Raw genomic sequence first — 24,871 nt, 5'->3', positions numbered from 1 at the left:
CTGGTCGATCCCGCCGGAGCATTCGCCAAGCTCTGTCCACCACCTATTTATATATACCGTATATCTTACACTGTGGTCCAGATGCAGCCGACGCTACGAGCTGATGGGACCAATCAGGCAGCGACAAAAGTGCACCATCACGGTGTTCGTCATGTTTCTGTATACGTGTTCTATCATCGCTGAACCAATCACAAACAGAAAAGGTTCAGTGACATGCGCTTTAGACGCTGCTTGATTGGTTCCATTACCTAGTAGTGTCGGCTGCGTCTGGACTTAAGCTGAAACGAAGCATGGACCTTTCCATCGCTTATCACTTGGGCAAAAATGCTGAGTCACTGAAGTGCGGAAAGATGCGCAGCGTCTGATATACCGCACCACAAATGAACAGCGAATGCTCAGAAGGCGTTCCAAAGTCCAGCAGACAAAGATGGCAGCGTGCAAAAGCCGATTTTTGGAAAGGTCTATATGCCCATATAAAACCAACAGACCTTTTGCCCGATTACCCAAGCATCAAAACGAACGCCGCGAGAACGTAGGAACACGCGCGGCGTTTGAAAGCAAAAATCTAAAACAAATGGCACTTCGCACGCACATTCACGGACGCTTCATTTTGGTTATTTACTTTGAATCTTTTCTATAGGGCAGGGGAGCACGTGCAGCGCGTGTCCCGACGTTCCCAAACCCTCTTTTTGATGCTTGGGCAATTTAGCGAAAGGTCTATTACGCACAGTGAATACACCATGATCTTGTGTGCGTGCGTGCTTCTGTGTTTTGAGCGTAATTGGTTTGATCGGTGATATCAAACGTACAAAGACGACAAGCACCATTATTACGCACTTTTGAAGCTACTTGATTCGTTGTATCAGATCATGGCGACGGCCGCGGTCGGACTGGATGTGAAACAGAATATATCTCCGTGTAATTTTTTTTTTTTGTCGATGTTGATGAGCCCTCCGCCTTCTAAAGGCCCATTTACACAATTTCGACTCCCCAGAACCGAGCACCTTAAAGCCTCTTAAGATCTCTTCGGACGAGAGAACACACTTACCGCTCATTCATACTGGAGGCGGATTTGCGTTCGCAAGGCGGTTGCGAACGTGGCTGTGTAAAGATCCAGTACAACTTCACGCGACCTCGATGTCATCGAGTGCGCGTGAAATTTGTACTGGATCTTTATACAACCGCGTTCGCAACCGCTTTGCGAGCGCAGATCCGCTTCCAGTGTAATGAGCGGTTAGAGTTCGTGTATAAGCTCCCTACGGGAGCCAGAGTTGCGCGTTCATCTCCGTAGCGCCGTCTTTCCTGCACGGCATCTTGATCCCGCTCGTAACGTGACGGCGAATAGCGGCGCCGCGCGTTCGAGGCTCGCTGGCGCGCTCAAAAGCAGGGGGAACGTACTCCGGGGCGCGTGCAACGTCTACTTTCCTGCACGGCACTTGATCCGGCTCCTCCCGTGATAGGATCTCGGCGAATAGCGGCGCGGCGGCACGTGGAAAACAAACACGCCACTCTGGCTCCCGTAGGGAGCCTATAAAGGAACTCTAAACACACTGACAGGCTGACGCCATCTATGCGGTGACTCTGGAACTGCATTTCAGAGCGAAGGTTCGGCGGTATTTGCGAAGTCATAGGTGCGTACTACTTATGAGAAATGGTCGTTTATAACATTGACAAAAGCTTTTTTCAAGTCAAAGAAGAAAGAATGATGCCGGACAGAAACAGAAAATATACGGCGCCACCAAATGTTTCACTGCTTCCCGATAGGTGGTGCCAATGTGTCCACTCGTCCAGCTATCGTCGTAAGAAATTTTAAGGGGTTTCAAGGCGCTAGGTTCTAAGAAGTCGCAAGTGTGTGAAGGGGTCTTAAGTTGTGAGTTCGCATAAGAAAAAAAACAAAAAAAACAGTCACCCTTCTTGGCGCTTTGGAGACTGGTCACCGGGCAGCTGGAACTTCCCACTACCGTTTTCTGGGTTTCCCTAGCGCCGCCAGACTCGGATGACTAGTCTCTGAGTGGACCCTGGTCTTCTTCCCCTCCAAATCAATTTCCTTTATCGCGATACCGCGAGAAACGACTCTCGCAACAAATTCGGTCTAAATCGACCTATCCAAACATCAGCCACCGCCACGCACGCACCCAGCCACATCCCCAAGTACCGACAGTAATAAGGATGCAAAAGCACACTATCTCTCTCTTTCTCTCTCCCGGACACATACACACGAAATGACAGTGAAAACCAGGTCAACAAATAAAGGCGAGCAACCATACGAACGCCACAAAAAAAAAATAGTAAACTTGGGGGAACGGCGAAGCCGCAACGGACGCTGCCAAACGACCCGCGGCGAAAGAAACTCGGCGATCACAAAAAAGGACCAACAAGAATGGAAAGCGAAAGAAGCAACAATGAAAACAGGCCTTCCTCGCAAGCTCAGGGGGGCAGAAAATTAATTACCCCCGCAATCACTCAAGCCGAACCGCACCAAATCAATCGTTGGACGCCCCTGACTGACCATGGTTCGGAAGGCACGCGCGGCCCGACTTCCGCCAAGCGCTTCCTCTTCCCGTCGTCCCCATCACCCTTTACCTCAAATAAACAGCCGTAAGCCAACAAAACAATAACTCCGTTTACAATGCGCGTCCCAACAAAAAAAGCCCTACAAACAAACGCATCTAGACCGGAAGTGGAAGAAAAATGGAAGTAAAAAATCGTCGAGGAGGAAGAGGAGGAGGACTTCACCGCGTTCGTCCCTTCAACTACTCCCTTAAGTTACTCCCTGAACTTAGACTCTTTCCCCTTTTCTCGCCCCTGACTTTGAAAGAGACAGGTCGTTCCCTTCTTCTCTTCTCCTCAGTGATCCAAATATGACAAATGAGTGGGGTCTCTTTTGCAGTCGAGTGGGCGCTGGCACTCTTTCTTCTTTCTTTAACTCTGCTGGTTTCTTTTTGTCTTTTTTTTTCTGGGACTCGGCTATCCCTCAGGGGTCAGTCGTAGAGGTGGTCAGTTGCCCTCAAGCGGTCCCCCGTGGCGGTCACTACTGCCGACCGCGGTGTCGTGAAAAAAATGAACTATCGCGGGAGGGGTTGGGAAAGTCCGTAAGGTCGCTCCGCTCTCCCACACGTTTGATTCATCGCGTTTGGGTTCCTGGGGGACCTTTTGTTTTGACGCGCCAGGGAACTCCTTATTTTTTTCCCCCGTCCTACCGCTTTCCTGGACGTGGTGTGGCCGTTAGGTATCTAATATTTTTGTTGATGTCCGAACCGTATCGACTTAAGCACCTTTGTTCTCCTGTTTGTATAAGTCTGCGAGAAATTTTCGACTTTATATGAGATTCTAACGTAACACCTCATTGCTCTAATGTCAAGCGAACGCACTGGCGAGGACTGCTTAAGTTAGAAACACTGTTTACGTAGCGCAAGTCGCTGCCCGATTCAAGCGGTTCAGCCGTATTCATCTATCCGTTGATCTTTAGATAATTTGGAGTTTAAAAATCACGCTTTTGGTACACACAAAGCCCATAGTTCTCTGCATTAATGCACATACCTGTCAACAATGAGTTTTAAATTTACCCACTGTTTAGACACAACCCCCCTTCCCTCCATGTACGAAATCTCCTGCTCTGCTCTCGCGTAATCCGGCGGTAAAATTAAGGAAAGAAATATTATTTCGCAGTCGACAATTACACAGATAACTTGGAAACGGGAGTTCTATGATACGGTGTTCAATGTTTAGAAGAACATTTAGAATCTTTTTTCGTGCTATTTTTTTCTTCTGTCTAATGACAGTTTCATCTTCAACTTTTTGGGATCGTTCCCCATTTTCGAGCCGACACTCTCTCTTTGTTTTTAACCACCATATTCTTCCCTTAGAGCAAACAAACATGATATATATATATATATATATATATATATATATATATATATATATATATATATATATATATATATATATATATATATATATATATCATGTTTGTTTGCTGTATGACTATTCGTATTAACGTCACTCTCTGTTTGTAGTGAGGGTTCAAAATATTTTTTTAAGAATTACAAATAAAAGCGGAAAAAGTACAACAACAGCAACAGGAGAGAACTGTAAAAGTTGCATCAAGATTCCAGAAAAAGTTAAATCATCAGTCGGGTTTTTGCAACTGGCGGTCTCCTGATTCGGAGTTTTAAGGATAAATCCGAATCAGCAATAGTTTTAGAGGCGAGTATTTTTCGGATTACGGCGGATTTATCAGTAAACACAGAACCCCAAAGAAAACGAAAGGGTAACAGCACGTTACATACTTGATTGAACCTCTAAACGTGACGTGTTATTTTCGAAACATCGAACCGTGTAGCAAAACTTCATTCGAATATCTAAAAAAAACAAAAGAAAATCAGCAGGCTTATGTGAATCCATGGAAGAGTCAGAGCGATAGCTGCAACGCCTCACGGCCCTGTCGTGGCGCGTCGGTGTCCTGTTCACGCACCGTGGAGTCTTAACGGCGACGTCTCTCGATGACGTCATCGTTAGTGAATCTCCGTCCCGCCCCAAGCGGCCAACACGCTAAAGCTCCGGGAAATTCGCCGCAAAGTGGCAGACGCTTTTGTCTTCGCGTCGCCGAGTGCTCGCGTCGCGCTCGTTGTGTGACACGCTGTGAGACGCGCTGGCGGTGACGCTGACGCGAGCTGAGTGACGTCAAAGGCTGCGTGATGCGACGATAAATGAATGGATAGATGAACACGGTTAAACCCTTTTAATGGGGCGGTCACTTACGCCACCTAACCGAAGCTTTTAATTTCAACGATTAACGCCGCCTAAATTTGAACTTAATTAAGAATGCAAAGAGCTTTTTTGTTTTTTAGAATCGCAACGTCACATAAATTGTGTCATCTAGCGGGCGGCTCTACACGAAACAAATACGCACTTTGTTTACATTAATGCCCATATAACGGATTCTCTAAGCCGTGACGTAGTCATGTGAAGGCATGCCCGCTTCACACGCAGCGAACTCAGGATCGAATCTTGAGAACACCGCAGCGGCGGAGGACGATCTTTTTCGAGCATTTTACGATATTGTCGACGAACGCCCAACGGAAATGGACGTAGTTTTCTAGTCATAGGAAGAGCCCACAACAGGTGTCGTTGTAAAGTGGAAGAAAGGTTACCGTTCTTGGATTCGATTATTGTATACCAGGCTGTTCCTCCGCCATCAAAAGTTGGCTTCACCTGCAGAAGGGTGTGTTAGAGGCAGAGCACTCTATACAGGGGCTTCATTGTTCTTTTTATTTGGCAGCTCAGTTTTAGGAAGTACAGTGCTAATCACAGTTGTCTATAACGCTCGAGCGTGCGGCTTTCTCCGGGGAGCGCCAGACTGGTGGCATTCGCGGAAACTAAGCTAGTCACGTGGCGCAACATGGAACGGCCCGCTCGAGAGGTGTCCTGCCCACTCTATCAGCATGATAAGCGATAAAAGTAAAGTGCTTTATGATATATATCTTGTTCTTTGATGACGACATCGTTGATACGCCTTCATGCTTTAGTTTGTTTATTGTTCGAGCATTGATGTTTGTAAACACCGTGCGAGCAGCTTTCCGCGTTCGCCACCAGCTGATAGAGTGGGCAGGACACCCCTCGAGCGGGCCGTTCCATGTTGCGCCACGTGACTAGCTTAATTTCCGCGAATGCCACCAGTCTAGCGCTCCCCGGAGAAAGCCGCACGCTCGCGCGTTATAGACAAGTGTGATTAGGACTGTACCTCCGGTCTGCTTCGACCGGCTTAGTGTTTTATTTGGACTGTGGCTGGTACGCCATTTCGTCGCAGTTTAAACTAGGCATGTACATCTTCTTTTGTCATGCTTTTTCAACTTGCGAAACTGATGAGTGTTAAAGATGGTAGGTGAAAGAATTCAATTGCAGTCTTTTTATTTACGGGATAAACAAACTTTACATCGAGACTGTGTCCTCGAAATTCGCACCTTTGTCTATAATTCAGGAGTCTACGGCCCATGTCGGGAGCGGACGCGGATTCACTTCCGCACAACACGGCTACGGTGCCCCGGACACGCACTCGGCTGGTATGTTTACCGTCATGTGGCGCCCATGCGACAAAGACGGTCCCGAAGGGGCAACAAATGACGTCACACGAGCTGCCGTGTCATGCTGTCAGATGTCCCGGCATAATGGTGGTGAGTCGTAAAAGTTGTGACAAAAACTGCGATCGAACGCGGGTGTCCCTGTAATCGCGGCGTCCCAACTCTTGACTGCGGAAACTTCTGTCGATTGTAAATGTGGAAAGCGATCCGAGCAGAACAGGCACTTGTCGCTAATCATCTCCGCCGTTGCGCCATCGCCAGCATCGCGGCAGGCAACATGACACTTCTATGGCGCGACATCAGGAGGCAGTTGAGGGGTCACTTTTGGGAACGCACTAGAACACACCAGTCGGAGATGCGCTCCAGGCGCCGAGCACTGCTACTTGGCTTGATCGATAGCAGCTATTTGTTGTTTGTCTTTAGGGGAAAATATGTAATGTAATTCAACTGCGAGAATGAGGTGTGGAGCTCACAAATCCCAAAAAGTAAAAAAAAAAAAAAGCCTCTTCCAAACAAAAATTTTTTTATAGCAAAATTATGCTAAGCTTCGACGAATGCTCGTCTGTGGTGCTATAGCGGTTCGAACCAGATGGCAAAGATTCAGATCTAACCGTTATTTAATGAAAACGTTATAAGTAGTTTTCAGATATTTCCAATGGGAACATGGCGGCTGTCGGAGCTCTAGAATACACGCGGCTGAACGGCGCCAGCTAACGAAAGCGGGCAAAAATGGGTCCCATTTTCCCAAAAAAATTTTCAGAAAACCTTTTATAAACTTTGAATGAGATAGCGGCTAGTTCTGAAAATTTGGCATCTAGTTCGGACAGCTAGCGCTACATTTGGGTGGAGAATGATCGTTCGGCGATGCTTAGTTTACTTTTACGGTGAAAAAACCCTGTACATCTGCTTTGTGTGTGTGTGTGAGGGGGGGGGGGGGGGCTTTGCCGACTTTGCGTTTGGAATACTTTACAGAGGGACACCCTCTAAAATTAGCCCGAAACTTCGCTGATGAAAGCTCGGGGGAGAACTTCACCTCCCAATTAAATTACTTCAAGGATCAACCGGGTCCACGTTTTATTCTTACTCGCCTATCCCAAGCGGCCACGGAACCATGCATGCGCGTTCAGCGCCAACTCGATTGAAACTCGCATCGCGCGATCCCCAACCCCAAATTTAAAATTACCTGGCTCTCTGAGCGCGTCCACACGCCTCCTTTCTCAACCTGCTTTGTTCACCACGGATGAGTAAACGGCTGCCGCGTAAAAATATATTTAAAAAAAATTTAAATAAAACCTAGAAATGAAAAAAAAAAAAAAGATTCCACAGACTGGTGTTTAGAGGGGGCTGTAACCCGACTTTTGGAAAAACGGTATATATACCTATAAGATACTTGCATTGTACGTTGCAATAAAGGTAAAAGAGAGAGAAAGAGAGAGAGAGAGAGAACGAGAGAGAGAGAGAGAGAGAAAAGGGGATGAAGGAAGAGGCGATGCGGGAAGTTGTGGTCGGCTTCTTTTGGGTTTCAAGTACGAGCCCCGTCGGGTCGCGCAGCACGCACAGTTTAGGTCGAACTGGGAAACCGAGGCAAAAGCCATATGCATGCAAATCCGGATCGCGATTACAAGAAGCCAGCAGGAGAGGTATCTGGGGGTGAGGGGATTGTGGTGACGATGGTGGGAGGAAGGGTGGAACCCTTCTTTCTCTTCTGTCCTTCTCCCATCCCTCGTCTCCCGCTGTGCGCTGGCGCGTTTCACAATTAAGCCCTTAATCCGTACGGAGTGACACTGGGCTTTAATCCAAGACGGCGCGAGCGAGTCGCTCCTCGCGCTCGCCGTATCGTGAATCCTTGGAGGACAAAACAACAACAACAACAACAACAGCGACAAAATTTGGTTCCATCCCTCGTCTGCATTCGAGCCAATTTGGCGGCCAAGACGCTCCCTGCCCCCTTTCGCACACTGCGTCGGCGACTTTGCATTCGATGGATTATAGCGTCGTCCCTTCGGGTTTCTTGATGCAATCTAAACAATTCGCGAGGGTTGGTCGGGAACAAAGGATGCTTCGGCTTTAGGGCTGCGCTTCGAGTTGATCCTCAGTGTTGGCTTCGACAATGGTCTGGAACAAATCGCACCTTTGGTTCAAAAGCGAGGAGGATTCTGTTTTGTGAAACATTTAAGATTACTCAATTTAGATGGATGATAAGATATATAAAGCAGGTTAGAGATTTCGTGAGATTGCAATAACGCTTGATTTATTAATAGTAAAGTGAATCTCCCACTTTTCATTTTGAGGGTGCTGTGCAACCAGTTTAGAAAGACAGCGAGGCGAGAAGTTACTTTTAGATTTTTCAGGCTATAGGCGAGAGTAGTGCAAATAAATAGTATGTAAAAGACCCGCTGCTGCACTCGTGACTTTGATGATGACGCTAGGGATTTATGAAATGAAATCTAATAGCGTTTTATGAAATCGAACGAAACAATACAAGACTCGCTGCCAAGTTAACATGCTGTATTGTTTCTACATTTCTGCGTGAATACCCAGAAAAACGGAAATGACAAGCATACATTTCTAGAGTTTAGTAAAGATTGTCACCATAAGCTATGACTGTGCTAAACACCGAACGCGCGTGATCAACTAACACACATATGCGTTAAAGCTGCCGCACGCGACAAGTTCGTCAAATATACTAATCGCACGATCGCTTTTCAAGCAGCACACGCCACTATGATACAAACTATGTACGAACTACGCCAGAAGAGAATTAAAGCGCCTTTACCGTTCCAAAGGCGCCGCCAACTCGGAACAGTGACCCATTAACCGCTCATGCTTCTCAAACACACTTTCACGGGATTGTAGAATCCGGCGTATCTCCCGGAAAACGATAGACGGCGCCCCCCCCCCCCCCCCCCCCCTTTCTGCTTTCTTTCCTTTCTGCTCCCCTCCCTTCTTTTCAGTCCGACTTCTAACCAGACGAGCTCAGTTAAGGGAAGCAGCGAGCACAATGGGTGTGTACTCGGCGTGTCTCGGAGAGAGGGGCATCTTTCAGAAGACTCGCCGCGCATTCAGATGTGCAGCGAGTGTCTGCTGGTGCGTGCCCGCCGAAAGCAGCTTGCTTTCAAAGGACTTCGCGGACCGCTGCAACCGGCCAACCTGTGGCTCTGGCGCAAACACGCTCGTGCAGCGGACTCGGTCGAGAGGAACCCTATTAGATTAGCGCCGTAGAGGAGTTTTAAATTGGAGAGTTTTCGGGGAACCGCGCTGCGCTCTGACTACACGAGACCACCCAGATAGCGGGTGGAAGGTCTTCGGTGGCGCTGATGATGATGATGATGACGCTGATGCTTTGACTGCGTGATCTCATCGCATTAAACGAAGCCGGTTTGCTCTTTGATAGAACGAACGTTTCTAAATGTTATTTTCAGTTTTCTTTCGCCTCCATGTTTCACGGTATTCTGAAACTTGCGCATTCCTAGAAGAAACATGTTGGAAACCGTATGTATGTGTACAACAGCTTGGTTATGTCTGAAAAAAGTTAGTGAAACTTGGTTTTACTAGAGTTACTTAAAAAAAACTTTCAGTATTTCCACTCTGGTGAAGAAGGAAGACCAGCGGAGCTGTACAGTGGAAAGTAATGGCCAGCCGCAAGTCGGCAAGCCAGAGTAAAAAAGGTGCCGCCATCTATGAGCGACGGCTGCAACCAGGTACATGGCTTGCCGCCGTCGCTCATAGATGGCGGTAGGTGTCCAGAGTTCGGTGTCTTCATTTGTTTGCGGGGGACATGATCCTGAGGAAACTAGCCCTTAGCAGCTGCGCTGTAAAATACGTTACCGATGTGGGCACCGGCGAACATGTAAGCGGTTAACACTACACAAGGGGCGCTGATTAGTTTCGTATTATCGGCACAACAAATTTAAAAATAAAAGTGGGAACAAAGCAGGCATCGACCCGAGTGTGCGTCCCTCTAGCTTCGGCACAGTATAAACATCGCGTTTTATAGTACCGCGGAATGCCGCTAAGGCGTCGAAATAAAAATGGCATCGCCCGTCGGGAAAGTCGAAGCACGTGCAGTGATCCGTTCTCTCCCTTTCAAGGGAAGCAACGCCGAGAAGATTTATTGCGAGCTAATGGCGGCGTTTGAGGACAACGCCCCAGTTGATGACATTGTGGTTGAACGGCGTAGATGCTTCCAGTGAGGCCCAACAAGCCTGAAAGCATTTCAAGGACGACGACCAAGTGGCCGCTGAAGTGGAGTGGTTTCTAAATACTCACAGCGAGGAGTTCTATAACAATGACCTCCGGCAGGTTGTCCATCACTGGCAAGAGCATGGCAAGCGCATGGATGTTTCGAGAAAACATCAAAATTATGTTTAAGTTGCGATTTGTGATACGCAAGAAATTACAGTCCTGGAAAACATTACAATCTTTTGTCGAGAAAAAAAGAAATTGTCAGTTTTGCGAATGTAGCCCACAAGATTCAATACATAATTTTTTTTAGAGCCGCGGAATAAAAACTTTACACGTCCAAAAGTTGAACTACTGCTTACTGATGTTTTATGACTGTCATCAAGGATATTCCCGAGGATCATTACGACGTTTGTCGTTGTTCGCTTGAAATTCTCAATTAAGTGCTTGCGACGAGGCGTTGATGTCCGAGAAAGTTGGGGATGAGCGTGAATTTGGTAGCGAATACGTGGGAAAAGACTGAACTCCTACCTCAGTTTCATTGCTGAATTTATCTTCCTTCATGAGGATGATACGGACTTTTGTGAACGCGCCTCGTACTTCATTTCACCTCAGGTCAGAGAAGAACAAACGCCAAAAACCGATGGAACCAACCAAGCAACGCCAAAAGAGCCACATCACAATGTTCATAATTTTTCGAAGGCTGCCATTACCCACTTAACAGTCAAGCACATTAGACCTGCTGTGACTTCGCGCTTTCAGTTTGTATACATGTGTTTGAACGTCTTCTACACTTCGACTGCGCCTTCACTTTGGTGAAATAAAACATAGCGTCGCATTTGTTTTATCTAAAAAGACGCGCTTAGCTAGAATAGGGTAGACTAATAAGCTCTTGTACAACAGCACAATTTGTTCCAATTTGAAACAGCCAAAGAGCCAAAGAGATTGTACTAGCTGAAATCTCGATAAACTGGTGTAGTGACCAGCTGAATAGAACAAAGAGGATAATCACGGTCCTTCTGAGATGCAACCGCGTCATGTGAATTTGGAACTTTCATGGGCCAAGAGGGGGCGCACTGGCGCCACTGCAACTGGCTGCCATCTGAATAATTTTCGTAAAACAGTAGAACGAGGATGGGGTTGCGACGAGTAAATAATTGTAATGTTTGCGCAATACGAGTGCCGTCGGAGTCTTACATCGCTATTTCATAGCAGAGAGGTGAAAGAAAGCATCTTTATTATTTTAGGTCGCTCATTAACAAAATAGAAAACGCCATTCTCGCACACTTGGTATTATCGCCGCTGAAAGTTGCGAATTAATCCAGGTTAGAGCACCTTCCAGAGCTCAACCCTGTCTAGCGGTTTACTTAGAGCGTAAATACACAAAAAGGAACACACAGACGTCTACACCAGATTTTATGCAATTTCTTTCATTCTGCCCATCATTCATCTCAAGCGACGGTAATCGCAAAGGAAAAAAAAAAAGATGATGAACACCCAAGAAGACTCGCATCTATGACGAAGTGACTATTTGTCACCTATCATGTAAAAGCTAATCGCAGGAAATTCAAAAAGGAAACAAAGAAGAAAAACTAAGGGAGGCAGGTGAACGTTGAAAGAAAATCTAGAGAAGATGACAGCTCTGAAGGGCGGCAGGAAGGACATGCGCGGAAGGAAGCAAAAAAAGAAAATACAAGAAAGAGGAGGGAGACGAAGGGGCGTCAGCGTAACCGGGGACCTCTCTACCTGGGGTTTAATTTCTCTAATGGCGCGACCATTACGGTGGTTTCCGCAGGAGGGGGGCCTCTAACGTTAGCCTTGCCCTTTTTTCGTCCCTTTTCGTCTCTTTATTTCTAATCACCCCAACTTTGATATACACGCGTGAGCCCGGATGGCAGGCATGGAAGGCAGACTCCTCCCCGATTGACCCCTCAGTTGCCATTATGACCTTTTTTTTTCTTTTACCCCTCTGTGTGTGTGTCATTACTGGACGCTGCTGTTGTGTGGGTTTCTGCTTGCGCCATACCGTTGGCACGGCTTTGGGTTGAAACGGCGTGGTCGATCCCTGTCCTCCCTTCGGGGACGGAGGTCCCTCGGGGTTAGAAGAAGTCCTACCCCCCCGAGCCCCGGGTCCAGGGCGCGGAGTGCGGACGCAGAGAACACGATCGCACTGGGCGGGACGCCGTACGTCTCCGTGATGGCCGCTGGTCGAGAGCGGAGAGCTGCCGTGGCAGACAGTTTCTGCGAATCGGCCCACGATGTCCGTTGGGTGTATCCTTGCCGTGACGTCTTTTTGTTTTCTTTTTACGGCATCAGCCGTCATTGACGTGATTTTAAAGTGTATCTGCGAACGTGTTTTCTTGTAGGGTCGTCGTGGCTGGTAAAGGTTTATAACTAAACTCAATGAAAAAAAAAATATCGTTAAATTTTAGCGGCAAGGGTTCTCAACTAAAAGACCCCATTTCACGTTACGTCACGTAACGTCATGAAATCCCGTGACACTGTGATGTCACGTTACATCGATGACGTCACTGACACAGTGACGTTATGAAATACCGCGATGTCGCGCTATCTGAGGACATGACGTCACGAGACACTGAGTCGTAACGACACGTCCCATACGACACGTAATGCAATGGCGGGACACTTCACACCGTGCCGTTAACGTGACGCCTTGACGTGACGTGACGTTGTGACGTCGAATGACGTTATGGTTGAATTGCAGTGCGATTGTGAGTAGCCTGTGAGAAGCACAGCGTGCTTCTCTCCGGCTGGTCTCGCAGCTGTTTTGCGGGCTACGGCAGAAACGGCGATTTTTGTTTTCCCATGCGCATAAAGTTTGTCTGACCAGTGAAAGAAAAAAAAAATCAACCAGATTAATTACGCGGTGGAAATTTTAGTTTAGCGGCACGCAATGGTTTTGCGAGGTTTCGTTTTTCACACACACTTATTACTACAAAACATTTTTTTTCATTTCTTTAAATTCGGCTGAAAGTGATGCTTTGTTTGCGCTTATTATTAACGGTCGCGAGCCTGATGATGTGCGCAAGTATTCATTAAAATGCTTTTGCGAGGGCGCGGTCATAAGCACGGCGCAACAAAGTTGCAAAGTTACGTCACTAAATATCTTAGGTTTTTGTCGCTTTACTAGCTTTCCACTCCTCACCAGAAGAAACTAGGATCCTTTTTTCTAGAAAAGGCTATTTGTTTTATGAGCCGGGATCCCCGATGTGTATTACGAGTACTTCGTACCTGCGTGATAACTATTTGAGTTTTGTGCGAACAATGCTTCGCTGCGCTTTCTGTTCTAAGTGCATGAAAGCCTGTGACTTTACTTTCGTCCCTCCTTTTTGTTTAACTTTCATTAAATGAGTATCTACTTCAACACGCTGGTGTGACTGACCATTTGATTTGACCTAATGTTCCTGCCATTTATAAAAAAAGACTCTCTTTTGCAGTCTAAAGTTGGCCAATTAACGAGCTAGAATGCTCTCTTTATTTCAGGAGTGACAGTGCAGTATTTTTATGTGTGAAAAATTATAAGTGTTGAGACGGTTAAAAAAATAAGAAATTTATATTCTCATCGACTTTCTTGTTTAGTATTTTCTTGTGAGGGTGCCATAAAATCGCTCTATTAAAATATGATACTATCGCGCTAATAAAACAGCAATGGTCTCGTTTAATCGTTTTTAGACAGTGTTCGAAAAGTTACTTTTTCAAAATACCATTCACAGATTATTTCCGCAACATTTTATTCTTGAAAGTCGAAACTGAAATGGCGAAACGAAAATCTGCAAGACAAGCAGGCCTTATCCCTTGTTTTGTTTCAAACGACACCGTAATTTAGCGACGCCAAGAATGTGCATGCGACATTTCGCACAATTCGGCATACCGTGAGCCAGGCCGGAACGCAAAAAAAACATTCATTTTTTTATTTAAAAACCAAATTAAGTGAAGAAATAATTACCGAGACGCCTGTCTCAGCTTATTGTGAAGGTAGTGAGGCGCGACATAAGCAAGCATCGCCGTGACATTTTGAACGAAGTTGACGTCATGTTCGTTGTAGAAGGAGCCCACTGCACGACACGACCACGTATTTCAACAAAGTCAAAATGTCTGACAGATAATAAAATTTATGTAGTTCACTTCTTAGTCCAACATGTTTCCTTTTGGGTTATGGAGACTCTAATAAAACAACAACAATTTGCACGTTCGTCGACCCTGCCTTGAGATTCTATGCTACTAAAAATTGACTTTTTCGTCTAAAACGTGAATATTTTTGGGCAAGTCATTGCCGGCAGACGTATATAAAATATCTGGCGGCTTTGCTTAAAACTACTACTCCGAAAAAATCCTTTTAAACGTCCCGGAGAAAAGACGGCCACTGCTGTTCACCGGTGTTCTGCCATCAAGCGTTTTGATAGGCACCTATATTCTTGCGTTAATAATTCCAAAAGCGGTCCCGAGAAATCGCCACTCGCTTAGTATATTATGATCACCGAGAGCTCTAATATTTAAAGGTCCATTAACGTAGCAGCATTTGACCCTACGTTACGTTGTGATGCGACCGCGAGTCACTGGTTAACCGCGCTTCATATGAAGCGTGGTTAACGAATGGAAGGAGGTTTTACACGCGTCATTCGAAGCTCGGGTGTTCCCATCACTTGCGGCCGAATCACAGCGTTTGTAATTAAACGTAACGTAATGCCCGATCGAATCCTAACTGACGCGCGTAATTTTGCTTGCGATTTTGCAGTTGCGACGTCGAACACCGCAACTTACACCTGATTCACATAATGCGATTTTGCCAGCTATTTTTCAGTTGCGACTTCGCATGTGCGGCAAAAAAGCGTGAAGGAAACTGAGGTGGCCGATGTCGCAGCTTCAAAATCGCAAGCGAAATCCCGTAATGTTAAGCCTGATTTACAAGTTGCGATTCCACGTGCGACTTTACAATGACGATGTCGCTCTTGCGGAAAAAGAAAAACCGTGGTGGAAGCTGCGGTGCTTGACATCGCAACTGCGAAATCACAAGCAAAATCGAACTATATGAATCGGGCATTAGTCAGGATTTTCACCACGCCTTTTCTGCCGTACGAGCGACGTCGGAACTGAGAAATTGTTTTTACTTGAAATTTCACAATCAAAACGTCAATCGTGCGGCAAAAAAAAAAAAAAATCGTGCTGGAAGGTGCGGTGCTTGACGTCTCTGCTGCGAAATCGCACAAAAAAGAGCGCAATGTGAATCAGGCTTTAAAAAAAAAAAAGTTGTCAAACTCAACTGTGTGAATGGGCCTTAAGGGCGCGTTCAAAGAACGTGGCATATCATATCAGGTTTCTGGGGACAGCCGAAAGCGTCCCTGAACCTTCTGTCCGTCGACAAGGCAATGTTGCAACGGTGGTCGGGACGCGTGTGGCTCGTATCGTTGCTCTCGAGCTTGAGCTTCGTGGAGCACCACTTGTAGCACAGGCTCACGTAGAAGAGCTGTTGGTTGGAAAGTCCGCGGATCGGCGAACTGCCCCCGGGTTTGAAGCTTGGATTCATTCGAAGCGCTTGCGTGGCCGCCTGGTATCCTGCCACTTCGGCGTAGTTGTCGTCTAGCGTTCTCTTGCTGTACTCTTTGCCGAAGGCCCCGCCTGGTGCTGCGTACCTTTTTGTAGGGGATAGTGGAGTACGATAGGAGTAAGGGGGGGGGGGGGGTCAGATAGGTTGATCGATTCCGGAAAGCAGAGCGTCTAGGGTAGCTGGCAGATTTTAAAACGCGAGGCGTAACAAATCACGATCATGTCATAATTGCTTCCTAGTCAATGAGATTTCGGCGTTAGCTAATAAGGGGGCTGAAGAACGAATCATAGAAAATATATTGTGAACATAATCAATAACTCCCCGCATTTCTTAAGATGATTGCAGTGGTTTTAAGCGGTATGAAAAGTAATGAAAGACGTCACTCGTTACTTACAAATAAAACGAACGCGTTACAGACATAAATTAGCTAAAAAAAAATTAAAAACAAAAACATGTTACCGTTACGTTACCCGATAAAATGCAATGCACCATATATTTACGTTACTTTTTTATTTATAAATGAAAAAAGGCTTCACTGTTTGAAGTTATAGGTACTCATAAGGCTCATATTTCAAGAAAGTAGAAGTTTTTGCGTGAAAAAAAAGAAAGAAGAGGCACATTTGAAAGGTATGAATTGGTGCACGAATTCATATATCTTGGCGCCGCGAAACACACACGAAAATAGATGAAGTGTAATTTTGTTTAAGTATCGTTAAGAAGATGCAACGAGTAAAGCAACTACGTTGCACGTTACTCAAAATAAATAACGCAAATACGTTAAACGTTATCATTTCGAAAAGCAACAACAAAAAAACAACGTAACGAGTACATTATTACGTTACCGAAAAACGTAACGCGCTGTGGGTTGCGCCGAACGCGTTATCGCCGACACTGGTCTATAATAACTGACAGCTTAATAAAATGCACGAGCGTGCGCGCGCAGTAGAAGCACGACGGAAGGCAGCAAGCGCGTGCTTGAGGCCGAGCACCCGAAGAAAATGTCCTGCCACTCTCCTCTTCTCGGCGACATATAGGGGTTCAAAATATTACGACTTCTGCAGAAGAAAAAAAAGAAGAAAGAATGACGTCTCGTTGTTGCTTGAAAATTAGTCTACTTTTTGGCCGTTTTCGTTTTGTATTGGCCTCGAGATCGACCTAGAGGTGGCGCTACGGTAGCGCTATCATCATCATCAAAGCGGGGATAGGAGAACGGTCACCCCATAGGCTCTCCACGTTCGCGCGCGAGACGGCATATCGGTGGGAAAACAATTCTAGTGGAAAAGGATGCGGTACTGTTTGGTGCTTCAGTGAAGATCGAACCGTGTTGCCAACGTGCGGCCTAAATTTATATAATCGCTTCTGTGGGTGCGTCGTCTGCTCTAGGCAGACGTTGGAAAGCATGGATCACCACGACTGGTGCCTGTCTCCGGCTGAACTGGAATATTTATGTTAAATATTTGTTTCTTTTCAAATGGATGTATCGGTTCATTAACGTGGGAATTAAATTAAAAAATCCAACCCAGATAACATAATACTGGTACTGTGGGTTGTGAAATCGCAGCTTCTATGCTTTTTTTAACTTCTAGCTTTTGCAGTAATATAAATATTTAGAATGAAGTTAGCGCTGTATTAGAAATTACCTTATTATTGAGTTTCTCTGCCCGTTTACTGTGCCATAGTGTGGGTAAGTTTTTGGAGTCTGAACAAATCTACTGCGTTGCGATGAGGAGAGTGTGTCTCTTCTAGTTAAAATCTGCAAACTGCACGGTTGGCAGGACAACTGAAAGAAGTGAAACAAACTGTTCTAGTATATCTGCCGTGACTGTAATAAATGAGTGTAACCGAGCAACGCAGCAATTTTCCTGTTATTAAATGATTTTCTCGGTAGTGGGGGTTTACCCGCTTCAATTTTCTTGGTGAGGGCCGCGGATGCCAAGAGGCTAATACTAAAAATATCTGGCTAAATAATCTTGTATTCCAACACAGTAGACTCTGAAACCCCAACAAACGACGCGCACCACGACACAAATAGCATCGGCCGCAGTGATACTCTTTTACTGGTGAGGGCTAGCCACCTTCACGAGACTTTCTGATCACCCTCCGCCCTCACCTAACGTATATCGGGACTGGGCAGTTCACCGATTAACTTTCAGATTATCCAAATAATGCTTTGATTGCAATTTTTTGCCGGTTAATTGAAGTCTTGTGCTGAAGAAAGTCAACAAGGAGTAAAAAATCCTGCTTTAAGATTTTGACGTCTTTATTTCCTTTGTGACACAGGCTTGCACGGTAAACGACTTCAACGTGCTTGTCATTTCACCGAGAGTGATTATACTGTTTAAATAATAACTTAAAAAATACTTAATTTTAAAAAGGCTTCCCGTGTTCATATTTATGTGGGACTCACAACGTGAAGTTTAGAATGGGAATGCAATATGCCATTTATGACATTGTAAAACCAGTAAAACAATGTGTAGTTTTAACGTCTTTCACGCAATATGACCGGCGAAAAATCAACATACGGATTTATTGATTGATTAGTCTAATAAAAAATAGCGATCAGTCGAGTTAATTTTCTAATCAAACCACAGACTCACTCAACATTCAATGCTTTATGAAAGCCACGGTTTGTGCGAGATAACAAAAAAACGTGGGACCAGCGATTGCATACAAACCAACACACTAAGATTATGGAAGCTTCCGACTTAATAATAATCGCTTTGCTGAATTTCTACGCATGAGGAACGATACAACACAACCTTTAGTAAGAAGAAACGGCAACAAAAACATAAAACATTTAATAAGGAATGTCAAGCTCAGCCTGAAACGGGCTTGCGTTGTCGAGATCCATGCTTCTGAGCGTACGTCCGTAGCAGACGACGCACGGCGGTATCCCCGCTTTCGCGCGTTTCCGATTTCGGCCGCACGGTAGCGACACGGTTCGATCTCGAGGCGAATACCTCATGGGTTCACTACGCTTCAGCCAATTACAGCCTGCGGCAACGAAACCGACGCACCTTTTCAAGAGGCAGTCCCATTTGCTGTTCAGCGCGTCCAGGGTAGTTTCGTCGATCCAGTCGAATCGAACCCCGACTGAAGACAGCGAGATGGTTGTCGGACAAAAGGCACGAAACAGCTCGGTGGCCATGGCGTGTCCCAGACCTCCGTAGGTGGCGGCCGTGGAATTGGCCAGGACAAACGGAGGAACCAAGAACCGAGGAGGCACCATCATGACGTGGTAGAAGGGAAAGAAGTACGGGCCGGCGTCCGGATACAAGTTTCCCTGGTACATAGTTGTCCTGAGATGCTTCACGGGTTTCGAGAAGCTTCCATTGTACATCTTGATAGTTGCCAGAGATTTGCCCTCGAGGGAATTGAGAAGATGCACGATGAAGACCCCCTTGAAGCTCTCAAGATACCTGTATTCTTGGTCCATGCGCGATGGCGCGTTGAGATGCCTGGGAACACCAAAGATTGGGATGATGACGTCGACACGCTTCGCAGCTTCCCCCTGGGACTCCTTGTCCATCCAGTCGAAGGAGGATTTTACGACGGTGCGAAGTCGTCGGTACATATCACGGGCGAGGTTGAGTTCCGGGAGAGATATCTGGTGCCTCGTGGCTTCCATCGCGAGGGCGTACGGAGCCAGGACGACCATATAGTCGTAGCAGCTCAAAGGCGTCTTGTTAAGCTTGTTCATGAGGGTGAAGGACATGGCCGGAGACAGGTAGTTGTAGACGGTCATCGCGATCCAGCGGAGAATCTGTGTACGGCGCTCTTTAAACTCCAGGACGATCTTGTGGGTGAGTTCTACGCCGCGGGGATTGAAGAGGTAGACTTCGTCGTGGGACGTCAGCTTCAGGTTTCTGTTTTGGTTGATGGCCCTCAACCAGAGGCTCGCGGAGATGCCGGGTGTTCGATCGGCCAACTGGCGCACTGTGACGTACTCGGGATCGGCGGGTGCGGCGTAGTTTCCGGTCCAAGACGAGATGAGAGATTGGGCGATTATCACGTCGTTGGCAAAATGGGTACCCCCGATGAACTTGGCGGCTCCGAACAAGTCTGTGTGAGCGTCCTGCGAGAGTCGAGGCGTAACTAGAGCGGATTTCAACGTCGCGTTTCATTTTATCACAGTCCCTTGTGCGCCGAATGGAGCCGACCTTGAGCCACACACAACGCGAAACGAACTACACGAGAAACAACGACCGACTATAAAACACAAGTTCACTGAAGCCCTGGTTTTATAGATATGTCGCAGTCAATTGCAGAGACCATTAAACTATAAACCCAACTTAGAATTATGGTATAATGTTCTAGCGAAACAAAAAAAAAAAAGGCTTGTCTACCTGGCTATATTAGACCTAATGTACAGGGTGTCGTCCTCCACTCCCCCCCCCCCCCCCAAAAAAAAAAAAAAAAAAATAGTCTGCAAGTTTGTTTTTTTGCGCAAAAACAGGCTACGCATCGCTGAACCTCATTCTCCGCCGAAATCTAGCGCTAGTGGTCTGAACCAGATGCCAACGTATCAGACTGTTAGCCGATTCAAGTTCTTAAACTTTTAACAGAGAAACGACGGCGGACAGAGCTCTCGATTACGCGGAGTTGAATTGCGCCGATGACCGAAAACGAGCGAAAACGGGCCCCAGATTCCCCTTGCGCTAAAACTTTGACGTAGGGTTTGAACCGCTAGCGCCACATTTCGGTGAAGAATGAGCGTTCGTCGTTTATTTTTGCGGTGAAAAAAAAAGAAAGAAAACTCTGTAGATTTTTTGGGGAGACCCTTACTTCAGTTACTAACAGCTTAAAAATGCAAGGGGTGTCAGGTCCCCAGCATCTTAGAATCGCTCCGCAGTCAATAAGATTGCGACATTAACGCCAAAGAAAGAACCAGGAAGCGAGAAAAATTATTTTAATAAGGCACGCTCGCGCTGCTTGAGTTCTCACTGTGACTGAACAACGTTTTGTCAGAGCTTAACTTACAAAGCTTCAGATTTGGTCCTGACACAACCTGTTCCTTAATGACTAATGAAAAAAAAAAAACTGTTTGCATGTACAACGCTGAAACAATGTTTTGCCGCGCAATTTTGCCCTCAACAGTTTTGACGAAGCCGAGTAATTTGTTCGTTATAACTCAATTTCGGTCGCGAAAATAATTTTTTTTTGGGTTTTCAACACGTTTTTTATAACGCTAACACCATATGACGTGTGAACGACCTTACTCCGCACAATGCGCTAAACACAAAAGTTTTATTTTTTACAGAACGTTTACAAAATACGGTTACAAAATTTTGCTTGTGAAGCTTGGAGCTAGTTCCGCGCCAATAAGTTAACATAAAACCAGGTTGTTAAATAATGTAATTTAGTGTAATCACTGAGAGGAGGAAAATTTCAGAGCACCTCTTTCGGATGCCACGCATGGGGAACGCGCTAGTTGCCTTCCGTCGTGCTCTTGCTTCTCTTGCACGCTCGAAGTTCACAAGACGCCGAAGTGCTATTAGAAGATAAGGATTTCGCGCTGGAGGTAGGAAACTAGAGCTCCCCATTGCCGTTATTATCATGTCAGCGGTTACATCTGGTTTTCTTTTAAAGCATCTTCGGCGAAATATCAGTTAGTGCCTTCAGAAAGGACCACCGATGCCTCCTATTGTTACATTATCGGAGGTGTGACGTGCTATCTGACATTTAGTCTTACTCGCCGAGGACACTCTAAAAACACCGTGAAAGATTCAGCTAAGTTTTCAGAAAGAAAAATAAACAAAGAGGTAGCTGATAGTTTGTGCCATCTGGAATTCTCCCTACCGTCCACGCTAAGAACTCCTATATATATATGGCTATATGACTTACTGGGTTCGATAGGGGAAAAAAAGTGAACAGTGTTTTTTCTCAGTGCCAAAATATTCTATATGTTCCAAAGACAAATTTGTTGGTTTTACGTGCCGAACAAACGACGGCCATCTGGCATGCCCCAGCGGAGGACTGAGGATTAATTTCGACCACCTGGGGATCTTTTGACGTGCAACCGAAAGCTCGGCAACATGGCGCCTTTTCCGCAATATAGGCATCCGTCAGACCACGGTCACCTCGGCTGGGATTCGAATCCGCCACCCGGGGATCCGTAGGCCGGCGCTTCGTCTCGGAGCTACCGAGGAGGCATGCTATCTGTATCGACCAACCGCTAGAGTACATTTGGTGTTCAGCCGAGTGTACGCAAGCGGTAGGGACAAGATGTCTAATTTCCGCAAGCAATTTTCGTAAATCTTCAACCAGAAACAGTAATATATGGCCGTTAAAACATTAACATTTTACAGCGCCTGGCTAGAAGCGCGCAAAGCCGGAAAAAATTAATGATAAACAATATTTTGTGTGTGTGTGCGCGCGATTACAGTGTGTTAAAACAATCTAGAGGATTTCATTTACTGAGAAACTAAACTACGCATCGCCGAGCTGTCATTCACCACCCAAATGCAGCGCTAGCGAATCGAGCCAGTTGCCAAACTTTCATAGCTGATCGTTACCGTATTCGAAAGTTATAAGCGATTTTCTAAAAAGTTCAATGGGAAAATGGTGCCCCTTCTTGGTAACTTGGGCCATTCTGCTCCATGCATTCAAGGGATCCGTCGGATGCCATTTTTCCCTCGAAAACTTTAGAAAATCATTTATAAATTTTTAATAAGAAAACGGTTAGTCCTAAATTTTCGGCGTTTGGTTCGTTATTTATTTTTTCGGTGAAAAAACAACAACCTCTAAATTTTTTTTTTTTTGGAGACAGCTTGGATATGGCAGCATGCCCAACGCGTTAGCCTCCCGTAACCTAGTCGGAGCTTCCCCAGTGACGTCGTATGTCCACTCACATTCATCCACTGAAGCAATATCCTTCCCGTTGAGAACAAGAGAATCATCCGTCCTTTGGTGCGGAGGTCGACAGACGGCTCGACCTGGAGCGTCACCGGCAGGGACGCCATGATGCTAAGCCTAACCAGGACGTCCAGGGGGTCGCCGAGTGTGTCGCCTTTCTTGGGACGCAGCGGCACTCCGTGTCTCTTGAGGAACCGTTCAAGGACGGCTTGGTTCTCTTTTTGGCCCGTGAAGACTCGCGCACACTTCCGAAGCGCCAGGACCACCTTCGTCGTGCTCTTCGACGGATTCCCAGCACCCCTGGCGCTGTGCATCCACTGCCACGTTCTCAAGGGAATGTGCTGTGTCGTGGAAGTGGGATGGGGACGAAGGCGATTTCGCTTTAAGGCGGGAACACACGAGTGAAAAACCATACGGAAATCGCACAATACTTAAAATATTAAAAAAGAAAATAGTTCAACATTATCGTTTGAAAAAACAGCCTTGATCTAATATTAAACGGGCACAAATTAAAAAAAAAAAAAAAAACGCACTCAACGAAACTAGATCATATGCAAGCAGTAAATTCCCTGGTTTCTCAAAGCTAGCATGAAACAATTTTCGCGTCTTCGGAATTCCGTCTGATTTTCGGCAAATTTTTTAGGCGTTCCGAGATTGACGATTACGGAGCGTCGGTTAACATGGGTAGCAAAGGTACCAAATAGCTTAAAATACGAGAGGACTTAGCGGGCATAAAATAATTAAAGGCTAGAACACGCGTGTGCAAAGAAACAGCCAAGCATCGGATCAAACTTGATACATGAGAAAATGTTTCGCGCATTATTTTTGGAAAACTATGATTTTAGTGAGCCAAAAACGGGCGGGGGGGGGGGGGGGGGAATATTGTTTTGTCGAAGCAATACGTGCAATTTATTTACAATAAAGTCCCGCGCGTAGCTTGTTGAAAAAAAAAAGGTGAAACTATTGTTTTCGCGTTGCGAATTTTGGCCGATTTCTTCAGACTTTCAGGAGTCAATTGCGAAGCAGAGACAATAAGAGTAACTTTTTTTATTTATTCCTTTTGTACTTTTTCTTAAGTATAGAATATATTGAGAGTTTTGGTCGGCGCCTTGGCGTAAGCATTAATGTTCATTGACTTCTCGTGTGCTTGCATCAATACTTTTTTGTGCGAAGCAATTATATGATATTTGCAATTCTTGTAAATAAATATATTCGTTGATGGACGCAGCCACTGAACAAGGTGCTGGCAAGTTTCGAAAAATATGCAGCGATATCTTGCCCTCTGTGCTCAATGTACATTAATATTGCTTCGGCCCTTCACTAGATATTTCGTGGGCGTATTTTTAGAAATTATGTCAGAGTCATTCCAGGCTCGGCGTAGAAGAATAGCACCTATAAAGTAAAGCCTGCGCGCCCCCTTTTGTTACGTCAACTACGTCACTGCTCAAAGGCCACGGTGTAATATGTATATAGGGGTTGACGCCCGTCCGCGTCGCAGCTGCCATATAAAGTCCTCACCTCACATTGGTTGCAAGAGGCGCCAGCAGATGGCCCCTCGATATGTGACTGATGGCAGCCTGTTGCGGGCCCGGTTTTCCATGCTTCGCCATGGGAGACGAGCTTGCTTTTAAATTCGCTTTCTGGGTGCACCACGTCATGTAGAACCGGGCACTTGAAGTAGGTTCTACACTGCTTCGTCATTTAGCCTGGTTTCGTGCAGTGTATGGACGCGTTAAAACGGAGAGATCTCTGGCGCGGTGTTCAAGTTAGCGTCCGTCAAGGTCCGAGGAGTCGCTCCGAGAGGAAAGAGCGGTGAAGACGTTGTTAGCTGAGGTTACGTTGGGACGCGCCAATAGAACCTTATCTGATCGATCGCGTTGCAGTGCTCGCCGTGCTGTGTGCCCCGCACTCATAAACAAAACAAAAAATCCCTTCCCCTCCAAAAAAAAAAAAGCATTTTTGTTATTGCACAATTAAACTGTGCATCGCCGGACGCTCATTCTCCACCCAAATGTAGCGCTACAGGTCCGAATTAGATGCCGAGGTTTCAGCACTAACCCTTATCTTATTCAAAAGTGAGTGGTTTTCTGAAAATTTCCGTACATTAAGCTTTATGGCGCCAGAAACCGAAAACGGGCAATAATAGGGACCCGGCTCGAAAAGTCAATTTCCAACTCCACGGATCCGT

The sequence above is a fragment of the Ixodes scapularis genome, unplaced genomic scaffold (assembly GCF_016920785.2).
Source record: "Ixodes scapularis isolate PalLabHiFi unplaced genomic scaffold, ASM1692078v2 PGA_scaffold5__190_contigs__length_132052651, whole genome shotgun sequence".
NCBI lineage: Eukaryota > Metazoa > Arthropoda > Arachnida > Ixodida > Ixodidae > Ixodes > Ixodes scapularis.
Note: the sequence above shows the minus strand (reverse complement) of the source record.